A 22,605-nucleotide genomic window follows, 5' to 3' on the forward strand; every position below is an offset into this window, starting at 1 on the left:
CTTAGTGGCCACGCTGAACAAACATTTAGATTACTACTAGTTTGACTACTTGCATATAATTATTATAATTGTTACAACCGCACGGTGTCACCCTAGTGCTTGGCTCTAGCCGTCGTAGCGTAATGTTATTTAGCCTATAGCGTTCTTAGATAAATTGACTATCAATTACAAAAATAATTATTCAATTCGAACCGGTAGTTCCGAAGATAAAACAAACAAATACTTTAGCTTTATATTTTTTTTATATTTTAGTAGCTGAACCGGCAATTTTTTTCTCACCTTTAGTACTTTCCCTGGACTACCACAAATAATTCAAGACCAAAATTTGCCAAATCTGTCCAGCCATTATTGAGTTTTAACGGAACTACCAAACAGCAATTGATTTTTATATCTATACATATACATATATAGATTATATAAAGCTGAACCGTTTGTTTGTATAGATAATTACAAGTTATATACTCTTCTCCAGTCTTTTAATTTGTCTTCAGATAAATGTCATACCGTAAAACAGTCGATGGCAATGTGCAAAAGACAACCAAATACACGTTTGTTTTTATAATATCTTTATCCTAGGATTACATGAAATACAATACATTTTTACATCCTATTCTAGGTAATGAGAGAGAGACTAAGAAGATTTGGCGTTTGATCTCACTACCAACACAAATTTAGGATCCTTGCCTCTAGCAAAAATATACAGGATTATTTTATTTATTCACGAGGGTAATCAGTCGATAAAGGAGAAAAATCTTAATGACAAGTTAATCCTAAGTATTACGCTAATGATTATTAGATTAACAAGATACTTAACACAGAATGACTCTTAAAATAATTGCCAGTAAATTCCTAGGAAAATAGTTTTCTTATGCTTATTCTCTGAACATTTTTCTACAGAAAGTGGTATTCTTGAAACTAGGACTTGCAAGTCATACCATTACACTGGTCTATTCAATTGCTTCGTTTATCGTGGATGATAAATTTCCTATTGATAACTGAGGCCTTAGTACGAGTTTGCTTAACGTTTAACGATATTCAAATGCTAACGTGCAAAGCGTTTTGCTTAGTTAACCAGAAGGTTAGTTGGTTCATTGGAACAAACTTTTCTTCGCTCTCGCCGAACGCAGTAAAGTTTCGATCTCATTAAATGTAAAACAAATTCGTCCTAAGCCTCTCTGATTGTGAGTAGACTTTTAGTACCTGTTTTTATGTATTTAAATACTTTTTTAAAGGGCGTAAATCATCACCTGCGTCAGGTGGTAGGTAGGACGCCGTAGCGCCTCTCAAGCCACTCCGCAAAGAGGGGACTTTTTATTTTTATTTATTTATTTATTTATTTATCTATAAACATTTACCATTACAGGCTAACCCAATTCGATAAATGCACCTTATTATATAATTTATACTTATACTATAACTAATCTATCTATAACTAATGATGAACAATGCATTCCTTGTGAATTCACTCAGAGAACAATAAAATATATCCGTATCACTCGCTATGAGGTTGAGCGTGCGGAGCGCACGCGTCAGCGGCGCCTCCCTTAACAGGTTGGTCCGAGCGCGCGGCTCCACTAGCAGTCGCGGCTGACGTCGTCGCCACACGTACCTGTCCGGAACACACAGACCCACCTGCCCGAGAACCACTGCATTATGCACCCTTCCTCTTAATAATTTAAATATATATGACGCTAGTGCCAAATCCCTCCTAACCCCTAACTCGTTGTATCCCACCATGCCTAAAATAAATAGCGTAGGATACATTAACGGGTAAAAGGGATAGACTCCGTAGTAGCGCATATATAAATATCTTATAAATTTATTTTGAACCTTCTCCAGCATGAGACTATATTTAGTTTCATGCGGAGCCCAGATGACTGCATTACATTCTAACTGGCTCCTAACCAATGTATTATATAATGCTATAATAGCTTTCACATTCGTGAATCCTCGGACCGTACGAAGCAAGAAACCTAAATTTCTGTAAGCCTTTTTGCAGCTTCGCGTGATGTGATCACGAAAAGTCAATCCGGTGTTAAATCCTACCCCCAAGTCCTTGACTTCTGTTACCCGTTCCATAGGCAGTCCATCAATGTAGTATGTGTGTAAGATGGGCTTATGTGCGCGAGAAAAAGTAATGGTGACGCACTTTGAGCTGTTAAACTGCAACAGGTTTTCCTTGCTCCAGCTCACTACCCTATCGATGTCACGTTGTAGCCTGACACAGTCTTCTTTGCTGCTTACTGCGAGGGACAATTTGAGGTCGTCGGCAAACAACAAACAATCTGCGTCTTGGACTACCTCTGGCAGGTCGTTTACTACAAGAAGAAAGCTTAAAGGGCCAAGATTACTTCCTTGACTTACTCCAGACCTCGTGAAATACGTTTCTGATACGTGTTCTGCGTATTCCACATATTGCTGCCTATCCCTCAAATAACTGGCAAAAAAACGAAGAGTGTGCGGGGTGAAACCAACACCTGCTAACTTTCTAAGCAACGTGTCGTTTTCGACTAAATCGAACGCTTTTCTGAAGTCAAAGTAAGCAGAATCAGTTTGCCCCCCACTATCCACTGTCGGTACCAGATTAGCCATGTGGCAGAGAAGATTACTGGTGGTACTTCTTCCCGGTCTAAACCCATGCTGAGCGTCTGATAGCTGTGCACCAACTTGAAGGTAAATGCTCTTATGTATAGCTGTTTCCAATACCTTCGCCGGCGTCGACAATACTGCAACTGGTCTGTACCCATCCACAGACTCTGCTGACCCTGCTTTTGGAACTGGAACCACGCGAGTCACCTTCCACCTCTCTGGAAACACGGCTGCTTTTAGGCATTTATTAAATATATGAAGAAGAGGCTTAGCCAGCGCTACTCGACAATCCCTGAATATGTAAGGTGGAATGCCGTCAGGCCCTGCGGACTGTTTCGGCTTAAGATCCTGGAGTGCACGACACACGTCTTCTAGCTGTAATTGGTCCAAGTGCACTCGTGCTGCTCCATTTGTGCTACCTGCACCAGCCACAGCCGCTTCCACATCCAATTTTGGTCGCTCCACCCTATACACCGAATAAAAATATTTCGCAAACTCTTCCACCGACTGTTGACCAGATAATGCTACCCCGTCTTTCAAGATCGCTTGCGGGCTTCTCCTACCTCTTTTGGACTTGACATAATTCCAAAAAGATTTAGGATCACTCAGCATTTTCACTTGAACACGGTTCCGATATTGTTCCTGTGCTACTACTAACATATTTTTAATGTTGGTTCTACAGCGAGCAAAAGCTTCGTAATCGACCCTCGACCCGCTTGCCTTGTACTGTTTATGCAGAAAAGCCTTCAATTTTATGTCGCGAATTATTTCAACAGTGTACCACTCAGGATAACTATACCTTGAGTTTACACGACTTCGCTTTTTTTTCGGTACACAGTCATCTATAATGGAATTAATATTATCATAAAAATAATTTAAGCCTACTTCTAAGTCCATTTCGTACAATGGAGTCCAGTCTACGTCTGCAATTAAAGAATATAAAGACAAAAGGTCGGCTTTATTAAAGTTCCACCCGTCTGGTGCACACGCGTTACTGTCAGGTGTAGCTGAGCCTGCTGAGCCAGGGCGCCGGCGCAGGCGCGTGTGTTTACAAACCGAAATCTCAAGCGGTGGATGGTAAGTGTCAATGGGTACGAGCGACGCCTCTGCCGCGCGCACACTCACACTTCCCCCCTCCGCTAATGTACTTAACACCAAATCCAAATGGCGACCATTACAATTGCTCACTGCGTTACTCTGAGTGAATCCACAAAAAGTTTGAAAGTATTCATAGTAATTACTTATGGCTACAGAACATGAACACAAGTTAAAATCACCTACAACTAAAATATCACTGTACTTATTACAAAATTGTTCAATGATTCCAAACAGTAACATGTACTCATTATCATTACTACTAGGTGGGATATAGACGACACAAAGTAAAAACATAAATCTGTTACGTAGGTAAACAGTAGCACAAACCAGTTCGAACACATGATTATCTACGTTGACGTCATTAGGTAGTGAAGCTCGCCGCAACTCAATACGCGGTGTGGCCACAAGACACGCGCCGCCGTGTTTACGCCCACCTGCTCGGTCACACCGCAAAATAGTAAATCCAGGTGGAATTATTTCTGCATCGTGAATGGAGTCATTGCAGCCTGTTTCCGTGAGGGCGAACAAGTCTGCATTTGCAGTAGAAATATTGGAATAACACTCCTCCAACTTTGTTCGAAGCCCGCGCACATTTTGGTAAAATATTTCTACTGAGTTAGTATAGGTTTCTCGATTCGTTGGCTGGTCTACGAAACCACACCCACTCCGCAAATTCAATATTAACTGCCCAGCTTTCCGGTAAACATAACTTCTCATATTTGCTTTCTGGCACACCTATTATGAAAGATGCATAATCCCTTTCAGTTTTATGCTTTATTTTTTCTATTTTAACCGGTACTTTTTCGTCATAAATTTTGCTAATATGTTTTTCTAAACTTTCTATGGTAGTCTCTTTCTGCAAACGCCATACGTGTAAAAATCTTTTCTTTTCCGTTCCTTGTATGTCAGTTGAACTAGTGTTTCCACCTTTTTTTACTTCACTGTTCGAATATCTGTTTTTCTTCCTTGCTACAGTAGTCCAGTGTCCTTCCTTTTCAAGTTCCTCCTTTTCTATGACAGCAACATTCCTAGACGTCCTCTCACTATCCAAAACTGGCTTCGCTGTTTTCGTGGCCACACATTCCTGTACTGGTACATTTTTAACAACTACCTGCTTTTCTTTGACGACGTTTGCAAACGATGGTGTCGAGGGTTTAGGGTCTTGTTCTTTCTGGTTTGCCACTCTTGCCTGACTTCTCTTCAGACTAGCTTCAAGGTTTTCATTTCTTTCTATTAGGGTTTTAATTCTAGTTTCAAGTGTATCAACTTTACTTGCCTTCTGTCGTACTACCTCCAATATTTGTTTTAATTCCTTCAACTCTGTTTCCGTAGTGATAAATCTATTTTGCAATAAATCATATTCTTTTCGCTGCTGCTCTAACTGAGACTTCATTTCCCATCGAAACTCCCGCATCTCGTTAAGAAGTTGGTTTTCCGTATCCATTATTTCACTCGTATTTAGACAACTACCTCGTTTGTTGGTATTCACATAGCTGTTCGGTGGCAACGGTTTGCTGGTAGTTGTGTTTCCTCTAACAGGTGTGTCGGCATTACCCCTTTTCGGCATTGTGCATGTACACTCGGGACATATCCACCTGCTCCTGTATTCCGGCGTGAAAGCTTCAACCTGTTCCGTCGTTAAAGCCAAGCAAATTAGATGGAATTTTTTCTTGCATTTGGGTTGCGAACACTCCATAAACAGGGAATCAATAGCAGCATCACAGCCGCTACATTTTTCCTCCATTTCAAACTTTTAACAGTAATATACACTAATATGTGATTTAATAATAACACGCACGATACGTAACACGTCCGTTCCGCTCGCTAGCTCGCGGGTAGTATGTATACTTACCACTGCTATGGCAGCGAACCCAGCCGTTGGTTGCGACAATCGTTGCCGTCATTATTTAAACACTTAAAATAATTTAAAAAACAGGTTAATCTTAAGTATGCGTGTAAGTTGATAGTGAAAATCAATAAGCCGATGTGTATCTATGTCTAAAGACTTTTTATTAACTTATTTTTTCAGATGAAGCAACGCTTCATGCGTATTTGTGAATAACTTTATGCAGAATAATGTATGTTTAACTTCTTTATGTTCTCAAATTGAATCGACTGGTCCGGGGTATAAAATTTCTACTGTAGGTATAGTAAATATACAGTAGAAATTTTAGATATAGTAGACATAGTAATGTTCAAACATAACACCACCTCCCATTAAAGCCCTGGCAGATACTTTTAGAACACCTTATATAATAAAGCCCTAAAAGATATTAAATTATACAACAATGCTACTAAACATTATTTGTCCCAGTAAAATACTGGAAAATATCGCGGCCGTGACCACAGTCACTGTCAAATTACGTGGCGCGTGCAAACGATAGACATAAAAAGTGAAACATTATTGTTTCGTCGACACTTTCAAAGCAGATAACTTTCTTTTACTGATTTTACGTTAATTAAACGGTGACATAACGTTTACGTTAACGTTTACGTTAGTAACGCTTTGACAAAGATAACTCGTGTAATGGTTTAATAGAATAATAACTGTAGAAGTAAATTGTAAAACACAATGTGATACTTGAGTTAAATGAATGAAGATGCCAACTGCTAGTGGTATGTGATTCATCGTCTCGCCATTTATCCCCATAGAGGTAGGCAGAGTTGCACATCACGGCCGTATTGCTATTACACACTATTACACAGTATTGTTATAAGTCTCATGTAATAGGGTGTTAACCTATTACCTTATAGATACTGGGCACTATTCCAGACTCCGTGCTACTACTGAGACCGAATAAAACCCAGTATTTCTTTGCCCGACCCGGGAAACGAACCCGAGACCCCTTGCTCTTGCGACCACTTGACCAACGAGGCAGTTCTGGAATATGATTATTGTAGTTAACCTAAGATGCTAACTAAAATTATAAATGCTGAAGTAAGCTTGTTAGTATTCTCTTAACCAAGTTAGCCAATCTTCTGTATTCTATAATAATAGTTGACTTGAAACTGAGAAGGACATAGGATAATCGCAACTAAAGCCACGGGTAAAAGCAACTAGCTAATTAAACTAAGTAACACGTGTAAGACAATGATAACACAATTATAATTGTCTGATATCATTACATAGTAAAATTAACAGAATAGAGCATATAATTGGCAAGTGTAGTTTCCACGTGCGCGACGGTTCCATAGAAAATATGGTTTTACTAAGAAATTTAATTCAATTAAACTATGTATAATATTAATTTACGTATGTAAATAATTTACAAAATTAGAACTACTCCACATTAAATAAATTAGACATTATTGAATGATTATTCACAATTTTTATGATTTATTTTTTGCAAGTATTAAAAATCAAAACCATTTTTTCCAGTAGATATAGTTAATACCAGATACCTTCCAACAACAAAGTAAGATTTCCCTTAATCTATAGATTTTAAATTAATTTTAAAGTGTGGGAGAGCCATGCTTCAGTATGAATGGGTCGGCTCGACCAGAGTGATACCACGGCCTCACAGAAAACCGACGTAAAACAACGCTTTCATCGTGTTGTGTAAGTGAGTTTACCGGTTTACCTTTCCAATCTTGTTAATTCCCGATTCCGCTACGACCCCTATCCCGATTACGCTACCACCCTTATCCCGATTCTGCATCCAACCTTAACACTTTTGTAACACTTTTGATGTTTCGAGTATCCATGGACGGCGGTGATTGCGGCGGCGATCAGGTGATCCGTCTACTCGTTTACCGGCCTATTATAGCATAAAATAATATTTTTTTCTTTTTCTGACCTCTAGTTAATAAGATATGGTTTTTTTCCCAACAGAACCCAACAATTTCATGGTATTGAACCGTCACGAACGATTGGAAGTTACGTCTGTTTTCTTACGTAAATTATCATAATTGTCTGAACCCGGCATAATGGAAAAACAAAACAAACCATTCAAGACACAAGAATGAACTATTTATTATTTATATAATAGGAAAATAATAATAAAAATGAATATACATAATGAGTCATACAGAACGCCTATTTCATTCAGTGAATGGATCAATATGACATGCCTTTTGTTTTTTCAAGGTGAAGATGTATTGAAATTCCATTGTAGCTAACAGAACTAGTCGTTGAGAATACTTGGTATCTTTCTAGATATTACTATACAGGAGACATACAAATTTCCAAGCATAATAAATAATACGTAACTAATCTGTAAACTCACGACTTTGTCCTATGCCAAAAGCTTCTATTTACTTAGGCACACATAACACTGCTTTAATTTATATTAAGTTTATGCGTCTGATCATCTTAATACGCCGGTTAAGAATGCTCCGTAACTGACCTTTCCAATTTAGGAAATTGTAAATCAATTATACTAAAGGGTCGTGGTAAAGGAAGACATCGTGACGTAACCTGGACTTATAATTTCTAATTTTCATCAAACTTTAGGCACATAACGTTTTACATGATCTCACTGTCTTCAATTTAAATCAAGTATCCTATGGTCTGACGACGTTTTTACAGTTCTAGTTCCTCTAATCTAAATAATATAAAAATGAATCGCTTCCTTTGCCAAGCGCAAATGCATTTGGAAAAGGTTTTTACGTAAGAAAAAATGAACGAATATGCGCAGAAAAATTTTCGAGGCGAGAAAGAAATCGCGGTGTCCTGAAATTATAGTATTCACGTAATTTACTAAAACATTTTATCTATAAAACGTTTACTTCATTTACAAATACGCTACCTACCGTTTGACTGTTCGTCTTGACTCAAAAGATTATTTCTCTTTAGCGTTTATTTGTTTCAAACGGCAATCTTAACAGTTCATTGGTTTAGACTTACGTCTAGCAAAAATAATCGAATACAATATGTGTTCGCTCGGGGAAGCTCATAAGGTTATCCCTCAAGTTAGAAGAGAATAAAATTGAATTTTATTGTGAAAAAATAAATATTTCTGCTGACAAATTGCGATACGATTTGAATTTATTTCTTTTGTTTAGGTAGCTGTTTTATATCTTTTAGAAATACGTATAAAGCAACGTCACGCCTTTTATTCCCGAAGGGGTAGGTATAAACAGAGGTGCACATTACGGCATTTTTAGAATTACATAGTTGTTTTTTTTTTTGTAGTGGGAAAATCTCAATAAATAACATAATTTATACGGTTTTTAAATCGAATTAATACCTAGTATTTTAAGCCGTGTTAGGATCATTGAAGCAAATTACCACTGACGACGACGATCGTGACTAAGATGTAATCAAGAATTGAGTAGGTACCACATTCAAGAATTACTACATACAATAAATACAATGTATCTTGGGTGTACTATAAGTCGCATGTAATACATGGGTCAATCTCCAAAAGGGGCGTATTTGTGTGATCACTCTGGCCGTTTTCAGATATAGATATAGATATATGTCATGTATCTCATAGAAAATAACAAAAAAAAAAATACTATTTGAATATCATTATTTGTGCACTGTTTCAGATTACGGGCTCTCACTGCAAAATTTTCGAAGAAACTTAATTCCACCCAGAATTGAAACCATGTTTGCTTGGAACCATTCAACCAACGGCGTCTATGGCATTTTTGAGAAAATACCGACAATGACCACAATATAAGTATATTATGCTACAAAATAATGAATGGCATAACTTTCCATTTGCATAAACATTGTAATATTAATTATTATCATACAAATAGATTGTTTATAAGCAAAACACTTCCTTATACAATTTGTTACGGATTAGATTATGTAATAAATTATACTAAAGATATATAATATTCAGAGAATTCAGGGTTACTGGGGCTAGTAGGAACGGAAAGGTTTTTAGTCAGTAAAAGTCAGACACTCTCTCGTCTCACCCAAGGCGGGTAAAGTCATTGGATGATTTTCCCCTCTTATATCTTTTTCGTAACAGCAACAGCACCATTATGAATATTTCCTAATAATTGAAAATTGAAACGGAGTTTTCATTTTTACCAGAAATTTATTGCCCATTGGGAATTGCCCATTGCAAATGTCACTGTAATTGTGCATTGGTACATCCACTTTGGTTTGTGTTATAAGTCCCATGTAATAGGGAGTTAGGCTATAGCCATATACTGGATATAATTCCAAACTATGTGCTACTACTGAGAAAATTTGGAAAAGCCGGACAAAGCCCAGCAATGCTTTGCCCGACCCGGGAATCAAATCGGAGACCCATTGCCCAACAGTCGTACTTGCGACCACTCGACCAGCGAGACGGTCATACTATTCTATGAATCCAAAATATAATGTTTAGCAGTTATGCTTACGATCGATTAACTAATAGACAGGTTTTCTATATTTAATACTTATAACTTAATATTATGCACTTGTATATTGAGTACAATTAATCAAATATATGCAAAACCGTTACGCAACCTTTGTTATTTTTAGAGGACAAAATAAAAATATTTATGTTTCTAGGCTGTATTCAAATGAGTTAGGTAAACCTAAAAGTTGACAATCTAGTTTCGAATTTCAAGTTTGACAACTATATTGAATTACACGTTCCCTTTTGTTTTAAGTTAGAAAAAATATTTGAATACAACGTGGGCACTTTTACAACAACCTTTTTAGGCTTAAAATTGTGTTTTAAAAAAGGTCATTAGTGGAAAATGTTCAGTTGAAAAACCCCATACTTACTTTTGATCCAATTTAAGTCTAGCAAAATGGCGCTCATCAAACACGCTCGTGGCTACTAAATCCACGAATAAACTTTAACACAAAATGTTGGTACAAAACCCTAGAATCGAGCTAGTGTACATTCCTTTCAAATACGCTAGCAGCGGCCATGACATGGTAAGTTCTCAAACATTCGGATTTCCCCTATTCCAGTAACTTTGAAAGTCACTGAACCCCATCAAAGACCTCCGACAATCCTTATAATGAGCCAAATTTTGTTGCGTATAAAAACAACCACTATAAGCAGACCTCCCCCACCTCCCGAGCTACGCACGAAATGTTTACAAGCAAGGGAAAAGTGGGTAAGAATCAAAGGTCAATGTAAACCGGTGTTGTAATTCTGCGCCGACGCATTTCGCAACGCAAGAAGCGAGTGCAGTGTTGGTTTGGCTCTTGCCCCGGTTATACGTAGTTGACATATTGGTACTATAGTGTTGTTTGTTGACGATTTCCCATTCGATTTTTGTGACAAAAGTGATGTATGTGTAAAGGGCTGAGTGAAGGGATTTTTTGACAGTTATTGACCTTGAGGTAAGTTATTTTTTTATTTATGTTTTTGGCGGTTAGTTTTATATTTATTGTTATATTTTTTATTGTATACATAGAGTATTTAATTGCGTATTTTATACTAGTGTCCTTTTTAACGAATTTTAAGCACATGTTATATTTTTTTAGCTATTATTTTATTTATCAATTCGCCAAATATCGCAATTTTATTGCCTTAGAACAAGTTTGTTTACATAGTTTGCTTTTGTCGGGTATATTCTTTTTTTTTGCATAAAATTGCGTGCATTGTATAATTAGTGCACTTTTTAGGTTCAAGGTGAATCGGACTTGGGTATTTAGTGTCAGAATAAATTGGTATATACTCGTTTCTTTTACGAAGAAGTATTTAGTAATTGCGACTGGCTGGTTTTTGTCGCGGAACTCATTACTGCTTTGATCTTTTTATCTGTGATGAATTTAATTGTCTACATGATGTAGACGTTTAAGTTTAAATTCTTTATTCAAATTATAAATATTTAAATGCCAGTGTCTAATTTAGTTATGATTTGCATTAGCTATTTTTTTTAATACTTTATTAAGCACTTGAGCAGTCGTAGTATTTTTTTATTAGTATTTTTATGACTCGGTGACCAGATAGATATCAGTTACTTTGTTTCGGAGAATTTAAGGGATTTTTTTACCAATCAATATTACAAAACAATGATTATTAATAATCGATATCTTCAATATATTTCCAAGCTATTATTAGGCTTCCAAAATAAGTAATTACCTACAGGGAAGATGTCATCAGATATGGGTGATACCTGATACATCGTAGCTTAATTATTTTCAGCTTGATCGAAGACTATTTCGTTTTTTTATTATCAAATCTTTTATTTTTTATTATATTATTTACCCATCTTAATCTAGTTTTTGTTTATTTATTCAGTTGTTGCGAAACAAAAATTGATTAATTTTAATACATAATACAGATGAAGAATTTCAGCATATTTTAATGTATGTCCAATAAATATCAAATATAAATCTAAACATTAATTTTATCTAAATCGGGAATAAAATTTCAGAATATGGAGTCTGGAATTTCGTCAATTTTAGTGGTAATTTGGTTTATCTGTAATACAGAATAGAACAGAATTTACATATTGTGCTAAAAATATCTTACTTAATGCTACCTTTGTAATTGACTTATTTTAAATTTAAAGGCTTGACAACAAGTTGACCTTCACTGGGCGAAATGTTTCTTGCCCTATAAAATACTTTTTGTTTCATATACACAATATTCAACGAATACGAGTAGTATTACAAGGATCTTTTTTAAACAGTGAGTACATTTTCATTTATAACTCCTTATCGACAGGTATTGAGCGTAATGACGACATTGTATGACTTTCTTTTTAAATTTTCATGAATACTTAGTATCTAAGGTACCTGATTAGTGTCAAATACATGATGAGTAGGTAGGTGATTAGGGTCAAATACAATTTAAAAAGAAACAAAAATATTTGCAGAGAGACATGTTTATAACGTTGACGTTTATTTTTTTGTTAACGTCTGTAACATAAGTTGATCGCGGTGCGGGTGCACTTGTAGTTTCATGCGCATTTTCAAATCGATCACAGTTGGGATCCAAGTGGGGATGATGCCAGACCCGGAGCTGCGGTCTACCTACCGGGTTTACCAGAGATCCGGATTAAGGAGCAGGAGTAGGAACGGGGTGGTTTTTAATCAGTAAGAGTCTGACACTCCCTCTTGCCTCACCCAAGGCAGGAGAAGTAATCAGATGATTTTTACCCTTCAAAAAAAGGTAAATTGAACAGAAAACACCGATGTAATAAGAATACAGTGTACCTATTAATTTAACATAATTACCTATTGTCTGAACAAAATCTCACGAAATATTCAATTACAAACTGTTGTAGGATCAAAAGATAAGCACTTGAAGTCTTAATAACAATAAGGTCTATTAATACGTAATTACATCTTTAACATCTTTTGTTTTAGAATTATATTGCAATAGCTTCTACATCAGCGACTTTGTACATTGCAACGTCACGCCTTTTATCCCCGAAGGGGTAGGCAGAGGTGCACATTACACCCACTTTTCACCATTTGTGTTATAAGTCCCATGTAATAGGGAGTGAGCCTATTGCCATATACCGGGCACAATTCCAGACCCCGTGCTACTACTGAGAAATTTTCGAATAACCGAAAAAAGCCCAGCAATACTTTGCCCGACCCGGGAATCGAACCCGAGACCCCTTTCCCGGCAGTCGCACTTGCAACTACTCGATCAACGAAGCAGTCATACATACAAATAGATAGTTTAGATAATTTTCCCGTTTAGGAAAATTCGCTCTTAGCAGTGTCCAAAAAACATACATGCCAATTCATGCTTCCTAGGCCCTTATTATTTTTAGGTAGTTTCGGCTGTGCATTGTCTGTCAGTCAGTCAGAAACGGAATATTTTTTTTTTATAAAACATAACTCACTAGTCAGTCATTTAAAAAGTAATCGTTAAAACCTTGCCGATCGCCTGGTGTCAATTGGACGTCGACTTCAGGGACACCCTGTATGTAGACAATTGTCAATTAAAAATACAATAGTTTTATACATATAATATTATGTTGAACATACGCGACGACGAGGCCTTCTCTACGTCCCCGACTGGGGGCGTGAGGACGCGCGATCCAGGCCGAGGCCTGTTTCGGCGGTTTCATGTCGCTGCCCGCGACCGCGGGCGAGGGGTTGGAGTAGTCGGGACCCTCGCGGGGCCCGATGCGATGTCAAGTCAGTGTTGTCGCGCCGCTACTGCCGGGCTGGCCCGGCGAGCAGCAGGCGGGTAGCGGCGCGTGGTCAACGGTTTACCGCCCCGCCCTAGCTAGGGCGGGCGGGCTTGGGTCGGTCGGGGCGACCAGGTCTCGCGGCAGACCGTATCCGTCGGGGGGGCGCCGATGGTATGGCGCCAGCGCCCGAAGGTGGTCGTGCCGCGACTTGCTGGCGCGCTCGAACATATTAGTGCTCAGGCGCTGCACGAAGTCGTCGACGCTCTCTACGCCGAGGTCTCTCGATATTGTCGCGTTCCGTACGAAGCGCGGGGCCTTGACTATGGTGCGCAGCGTGAGAGACTGCTGCGCACGGAGGCGTTTCTTGTTTGTTTCGGAATAATATTAAGTATATTAGTTTATGTAAAATATGACGGGCGGCGCGCGCCTGAGCAACAGCCTGCTGCACGTGGGGCGTCATGGACAGGGAGCGGTCGATGGTCACGCCGAGGTATTTAACTCTCGGCGCCCACCGTATTGGCTCACCCATCATGAACATACGCATTTTTCAATTCTCACTGTACACTCATACTTTTCAATTTTGTAGTTCTTTGACGTCACGGCACGCTTTGACGTAATTCTTATAGGGAAAATCCAATCAAAAATCCACAACGAACAAGTACATTAGCTAAAATTATTATTATTATTACCCAAATGGGTAGCATTCGTCAGTTTATGTAAAATATTATAATTATTAGTACTGTACTGTTCTATCACAAGATATTAGTACAACATGATATCACACTTTGCCCGATGCGGGAATCGGACCAGCCATTGCTTGGTCGTCTCCCTTTTGCGACCACTTGACCAGTAATTTCAAAAATGTTTACATCCTTGTTTATAAAAACGATAAAAACAAAAGGTATCTTGAAGAATGACGCAAAATATGTAACATAATCGTGCCCAACTTGTCCAAAATATATAACATAATCTTGTCCAACATGTCTAAAAACCGGTTTACAGAAAAAAAACCACAAAGACGACTATAAAGTAGCCAAAACACGCCACAGTACTGTCTAATGTCTATCTCTGAAAAAAAAAAACAAAGTACCGTAAATTCCATGTTTTTTTAAATAAAGTTAAATAACATATTACCTATAGACTCAAATCTCTTTTGCATAGAACTCCTGACATACCTAACTGGTGAGTTACTAGTTACATTTCCTACTAAAAACTGCTGTTAAAATTCCCAACCATTAAAAGGCCAGCAACGCACGTGTAACGCCTCTAGTGTTTTTGATTTCTTCCCATCAGGAGATCCGTCTGCTCGTTTACCAGCTTATACGACAAAAAAAAAAAACATTAAAAAAATATGGGTATTTCTGTCTACTCATTTACATTTTAATTATGCCAATACATTAAAAATATACATAATATATAAAAAAAATAAGATTACAGCAGTTTATATTCTAAACTAAACCACTATTAATAGCTATATCATATCACCTATCATCATATAAACTAGAAAATTGTATTGTATTATTTAATTACTGTTTATTCTAAGAAATAATATGTCAAGCCCTTAAGGGAAATCCCAATATTTTAACTATTTCTAAGTATTGGGTTCTGGTTGGAAAATATAATATTATCTATGACGTCATTTAATAATGGCAGTGAACGGAATATTTTTTTAGTATAAATACCCTATAAACGGAATTATATATAAATAGATGAGTAACAACAAAACGAGTTGGTTTTTACACTTTTATAAAATTAAATTTCAAGGTAGACGGTGTCTGGCCCGGTCTCATTTTTTTAAGTATAATCCAATAAAATCTCAATAATTATTCAATGTCAAAACTATAACAATCGTAGCTATTAACATAGCATTCAGGGTACGGAATATAAAGCCAAACTTTGGTCCAACTACATTTAAGCATATCCTTAACATTGGACATCTAATACATATGGTAATACAAAAAAATGTGTAACATTGGAAATATGCACTCACTCTATCTACCCCTTAATGATTAAAAGGCATACCATATTCTACTATTCAACACAACGTTACGAATCGAAACCCGAAGGGGTAAGGCAGAGGTGTACATTACGGCACGTATTGCCAATACACAACGTACACCCACTTTTCACCATTTGTGTTTTAAGTCCCATGTAATAGGGGGTGAAACTATTGCCGTATACTATGGACATAATTCCAGACTGTGCTATTAGTAAAAGCTCAGCAATACTCTGCCCGACCCGGAATCTAACCTGAAACTCCTTGCCCGGCAGTCACACATGCGACCACTCGACTAACGAGACAGTCAATTATACTATTTAACCAAACTCAAAATCACGTGTATGACATAAGCACAAGCACGTGTTGAAACCGGGAACCAATTACGCAAACCATTATTCTATGTAAACAACATTGTGGGTAATAGCTATCAAACCTTTGCACGTTACCTGTTTCAGAGGATTTCTCTCTGTTCCTACAGTCACTTTAATATGTTTAACAAACTCAACTCAACGTCACGCCTTTTATCCCCGTAGGGGTATGCAGAAGTGTACATTACAGCACATAATGCCACTATACAATGTATACCATCTTTTCACCATTTGTGTTTTAAGTCCCATGTAATAGGGGGTAAGCCTATTATGTTTAACAAACTCAATTTGAAATAATCTTACTGACTAAAACCTACCCTGTTCCTTCTCCTGCTTTGAGCCGTAGCCCTGGTAACCTGTTACGTTTTCCGCAGCTCCGGATATCATCACACTGTTCTAAAATGTAGATTTCTTTAATGAAAAGCAAGCAATGTGTGTAATACATATTGCTTGTATCCGTTCGTCGTTTCCTGTTGGGTCTGAGTCTTTAAAGCCCGAGTAAATAGGTTGCTTATGGGCAGACGGACTTCAATGTAGGCCGGATCACCACTTACCATCCGTCGAGAGATAGGGGCCAAAAAACGATCCATCAAATGTAAAAAAAAAACACTCACACAGTGGTATCACTGTGTTAGTCTATACATGCCGTAACATGACATCCTATATTACAAACTGTAGACATATATGAGACAGCGGCATAAACGTCCCGAATAACCTACCTACTTTTAAATTGAAACGATTTAAAACTGTAGTACATTTATCATGTCAGTCCATCAGTCAATTTAAAAGTTGCAAAAATAGACTCAATTCGCCTTTATGCTTTAGCCGAATCAATATTGATTATTTTTAATGACCATCCATTGACGATATTGATTCGACATTAATAAATGTATGAAAAACGTCTTTCATTTATTCGCTATTCATTCACAAAACGGCTTTTGTTCACATTCGGTTCACGTGATCTATATTAAGAGTCGCATCCATCAATTGCCTCCAATTCTGTTAATAAGTTCAATAAATTATCGTACATTGATGATTTTTTTATTAAAAGCTACTGCTTATTGGTAATGAACCGTATGTGTGTGTAATTAGGCTGCTAATTAATTGTTTTCACATCACTAAATGCGGTCTAGATAAGCAATTGAGCATTGGAATTAGTTTACGTTAGATTTAATGTGTGTAGGTAATTAGGCTATGAATATACTAATGGGTTACAAATCTTACAACAACAACGTGCGGATTTTTTTACATATCTAATTAGGTACAAAATATCTGATTAAGCCTGAATTTTATATCTTTAAAATTGCTGTGCCCAAACTGGGTCCATAATTGTTACTTTTACATTTAATGAACATCTCTGTACATACATTGTGGAAAGCAAATAAATGAATATGAATATGAATATGAATATCTCGTGTCGTGGTGACCTAAACGTTTAAGACGCTCGTTTCTCATGCATGAGGGTATGGGTCCGAAACCTACCACCGGCAAGTACCAATGTGAGATTTTCCAAGTTATATGTACTTTCTAAGATTATTTAGACACCACAAACAAACGGTGAAGGATAACATTGTAAGGAAACCTGGACTTATAATTTCTAATTATAAGTTTGAAATTACCAACCCGCTATAAGCAAGCACGGTGATTAATACTCAATCCTTCTCCGTGTGAGAAGAGGCCTTTTGTCAGCCGTGGCCAGATACAGGCTGTTGGTGTATTCAAGTATTTATTGCATCCATAATGTACACAGATGTTAGAAAATACAGTATTGAGTCACAATTATGGACCCTGTCGGGCACAGCTAAATAAAAAATTCGTAAGAGAGAGGAAGGGCTTTTAGTATTAATGTATGTACTTTTAGTGTATGTACTTGTATGTACAAAATCTAATGACGCGCTCACAACCAAACAATGTAGGTACATTATATAGGTATATCGAAGCTTTATTTTTTTCCTGCCACAACAATTTGAACTTTAAAAGCAGAAGGCCTTGCTGTACAGCATGAATAATGCTATGACCTTCTCATCCCACACCATGACGTATGGTTTTAGCACGAACCTACTCAATGTCGGCCTACAAGTAGGAACTATGACGTCATGTAGTGAGAATTTAATTAAATAAATCAGTAGTGGTGAATGAAAATTAAAAACAAACAATCAACAAACAGGTCAACTTAAATAAAACCGTTTAAAATATAGGTGTATAACTATATCATAAGAGTTATGTAAAACATAGGTTACTTGTTTTCAAGTGTGGGAGAGCCTTGCTTCGGCACGAATGGGCCGGCTCGACCGGAGTGATACCACGGCCTTACAGAAAACCGACGTGAAATAACGCTTGCGTTGTGTTTCGTTGTCTGGGTAGAGATACCGGAATCCCAATTAATTTAGCGTAGGTACAAATATTTTTCTGAAACCTTATAGTGGGTTACGACCAATTTACATGCTTGTTATCAATTTCATCAATGAAAGTAATTATAAAAGCAATTTCGATTGCACGTCCTTATTAGCCACGCATGCCTAGAATAAATTGTTTTTTTTCGTTCACACTGAATTGTACAACGTAAAACAACGCTTGCGTTGTGTTTCGTTGTGTGAGTGAGGTTACCGGAGGCCCTTCCCAATCTTCCCAATCCCCAATTCACCAACAATCCTTAAATTCCTAACTAAAAAGCCGGTAAAGTACTTGTCCATGGGCGGCAGCGATTGCTTACCATCAGGTGATCCGTCTGATCGTTTACCGGCTTATTCCATAAAAAAATACTGTCTGCAATTAGGTACCCATTAATCAAATCAAACATTTAAGTTTTAATTCAAGTTTTCGTGAATAATTTATTAATTGGATTAACGTGTAATATGCTAACAAAATGGATTATGAAAGTGAAAAATTTAATATCGCAACAATTTTATAATGTCCGTGCAACTATCTCCTGTTGATAAAATCATAACGACGTAGAGTCAGGCACACACCGGAGGCCTGTGTTATGTCGACACGAACAATTACTGAGCTACATTGCCTAACCGCGCTATCTCACCTCACGATTTCTCTTTGTGTGTACTCAGCTTTACTACAACCACTTTTGATGACGTCAAAGTTCTAAACATCAATCGTCCATGACGTCACTTTATATCGTAATGTCGTCAAGGTCATTGTACTCATCTTATTTACACTCGAATAAAAACGATTAATAACTACTTGTTAGATTAAATGTCAATAAATCCGAGCTGCTACTGTTTATCTTAAAATCGGAGATTCCGATAAAAAATGTATCCGAAATAACATTGAGGTAATTCCAGTTAAAAATAACTAAAAAACTATAATTGTTGCTATTTCTTCGAAATATGATGTTATTGGTTTTATCCTCAAATAGGACAAAGTATTAGCTAAATATCGAAATATTTGACATTTATTTATTATATGGAAAAGTCATTGGATGATTTTCCCTAGTAACATATTTGTGACTAGGTATTTTAAGTTATCCAGAGCTGCATACTACCAATCGGGTCTCCAGGGATCCGGCTCGAAAAGCAGGACTAGAAACGGGGTGATTTTTAGTCAATAAGAGTCGGACCCTTCCTCTCGCCTCACTTTTGACGGGAGAAGTCTTCGGATGATTGTCGCCCCTATAATTCATTTTTAACTTCACAAATTTATACACTATAATATGTATGCAATATACATATGTGTATTGCTAAACTATAAAAAAAAATATACAAATACCATTCACATTTCACCATTCCGTTAGGTCTCAAATTAGCATGACTGCATTACATAGACATTTCACTGCTGAAGTGGGACACACACACACATGCACACTAACTCGTTAGTACGATGACGTAATAATACTGCAACACCTTAGTTATGTGCGTGAATGATATGATAGATTATCTTATGGTGTTATGCCATCGATGATAGGAATATAGTTTTTTTTTAATCTAATCTATGTGTGTCTAGGTGTTCATTATTTTCTGCTGTCGTGTTTGGGTTGGGTCGGCAAATTACTGGTGTGTGGGTATTAAGACACCCAAGACCACTTGAAACAAAACATAACATTTAACCGAACATAATATAATTAGATCTTAATCTATCAATACCCACATACCAGAACATATAGTGGGATTTTTTATTTCGTTTGTGAAGGACATGTATTACTAGAATCAATAGTATCATAAATGGACCTAACATTTTTTTTGCAATCGACTTGCAAAAAAATTGTATAAAAGAAATTTTCAATCCTTCTACCTATTTATCTGATACGGGACTTGCGACAATCACTTAACACCCGTTTAAAGACTACAATAATCTTGTAATCACCTAGTCATATCAATCTTTAAATCCTTCAAAGTAGCACAGATTTCACAACCCTATCATTTGTCTAATCCAATTAGAACATATACAGAGCATAAGACTACTATCTTTTACATATTATTTATTCTGAAGGTTACCAAGACTATCTACGGTCAGGTCTTTTGAAATTGACACCAGATTTGTTAAATACTGGTTATGAAATGAGGACAAATCTATCGGTAAGAAAACAGATAGCATTCAAGTGTTTGGTCAGATAATCGTTAATGGACGATAAGGCTTAGGAATGTTAGACAACTACTGTAACTACAATCATTGTGCAATTAGTTGGGGGCTTTTTTTTAAAGGGGGGAAATTTCCTCCTTTGGACGTGGCGATAGGGAGTGCCAGACTCTTACTGACCAAGATCCACCCAGTTCTTATTCCTGCTTTTTGAGACGGAGCCCCGGTAAACCCGCTTGGTAGTCCGCAGTTCCAGATCAGGTACTAGCCCTACTGAACCCCATATGTGGTAGTCTGATAGCTCTTTGAGGCGCGCATCCTACACACGCTACTCAAGATGAAGCGTCCCTCTAGGGCTAAACTAGTGGAACTTTTCTCCATTAATATACGTAAGTAAACCTTGATTTCTTAGTTAAGTTAGTATGTCTCACTTTGTCAATATTATCAGCATGTTGTAAGTGTCCTTTAATGTCCATAGAATTTATCTTAAATCTATTAGATATATATTTATATGTTATTTGGAAATCATTTGAAGATAATGTCTCTTGTGTCTAGTGTATCACACTAAAGTGTGGACTCCGTAATACGTCTTCATCAAAAGTCTATAAAACTGTCAGTGATATGACGAGATACATCTTGAGAGATCATTGATTACAAAATAACATGAAATTTTCCAGTTTTATCAAACATAAACATGTTATACTTATGAAATCTAGGTACATTTAGCAGTCTTGAGATGATTCACTCAATTTTAAGACGCTTACTAGAATAATTATTATCTCTCTACAAAATTTATAAAAGACAGAGATAGAAAAATATTTAAGTTTAACTTAATATTGAGTAGCGTATTCAGACATTAGTTTTGTTACAAACATGTTTTTAATTATAAATACATATTTGAATGAACTAACATCTCGTTAACAAACACTATTAATTTTTCAATTTTTTTACCTAAATTACAACAGATTTTAATTTCTGTAACCATAATAAAGTATAACAAATTAACCAAATTAGTTTGCGTAAACGCCATGGAATAAAAAGAAAATTTATAAAGTTAAGAAATTATAGTACATGAGTTTAAGGAAACAGTAACAACAGAATACTATCAAAGTACCAGCGTTTGCGACTATCAAAGCAAATCACTGACCTAATACAATTTTACAATCGTAGTAAAGACCTTGCCAAACAAAATCAAACCATTTGTTTACAAACAATACAATAGAATTTCGATAGTCACTTCCATTACAGATCAATTTAAAATGAAGAAATTAAAGTAAGTAAGTAAAGTTACAAATTCTACCACAATATTTACGTCACAAAAAAATATTACAAAGATGGTTTGTTTTTCTTTGTACAACAATTTCAAAAGGTTTCAATTTCTGTAACACTTTCCACAAGGCAATAATATCGTTTGTTCGTGAGTTTTACACTTAAAATGATCATAGTCACAACAAAGGGTTCTTTGAAGACCTTAGGAGATACGGATGGACACGCTCAACCTTTTCATTAAGATAAATATTGTATAATTATAATTAAAGTTAAGTGTCCCTCTAAAGTTCCTCCTCCTCACCCTCTGTCACTGAGGACAAAATGGTCACATAAAATAAACATTTGAATAGCCCTAGACCTTTTCTATACTTTGCTATGTCCTAAAAAGTAATTGTTACGGACGAATGGAACATTACTTTTCCCTTTTTCCAAAAAAGATAGGTAAATGTGTGTTTAATGCCTATTCAAATTGTCAATTGTATTACCTACGTAGGTACCTAAGTTATGCCATTTGTATTTATTCATCTCATTATCCTTAATTTGAGGCGAATATTTTGACAATATGTTACATAACACTTAGATTTCAAGAGGCACATAGTCCAGGAATAAAATGTTACAGACTTTTAATTCTATGCTCATCGTCAGTCATCATCATTATCAGCAGCCTATAAGTGGCCACTTTTCGCACGGAGAAGGTTTGAGAATTATGGGACAAAGCATCTTGGCACACCATGTACCCATATAAGT

The 22,605-nt window shown here is 36.6% G+C and overlaps 1 protein-coding gene across 1 annotated transcript in view; it reads left to right on the forward strand.

The window, feature by feature from the left end:
• Nucleotides 1-10,766: 10,766 nt before the first annotated feature.
• The window catches only part of LOC118263719 (proton-coupled amino acid transporter-like protein pathetic), a 56,012-nt gene continuing 44,173 nt past the window's right edge, over nt 10,767-22,605 (forward strand). The window contains exon 1 of the mRNA XM_035575873.2: nt 10,767-10,936. The gene's annotated coding sequence lies outside the window, so the exon portion shown is untranslated. The remainder of the gene's footprint in view (nt 10,937-22,605) is intronic.

This window comes from Spodoptera frugiperda, chromosome 27 (genome assembly GCF_023101765.2).
Source record: "Spodoptera frugiperda isolate SF20-4 chromosome 27, AGI-APGP_CSIRO_Sfru_2.0, whole genome shotgun sequence".
Lineage (NCBI taxonomy): Eukaryota > Metazoa > Arthropoda > Insecta > Lepidoptera > Noctuidae > Spodoptera > Spodoptera frugiperda.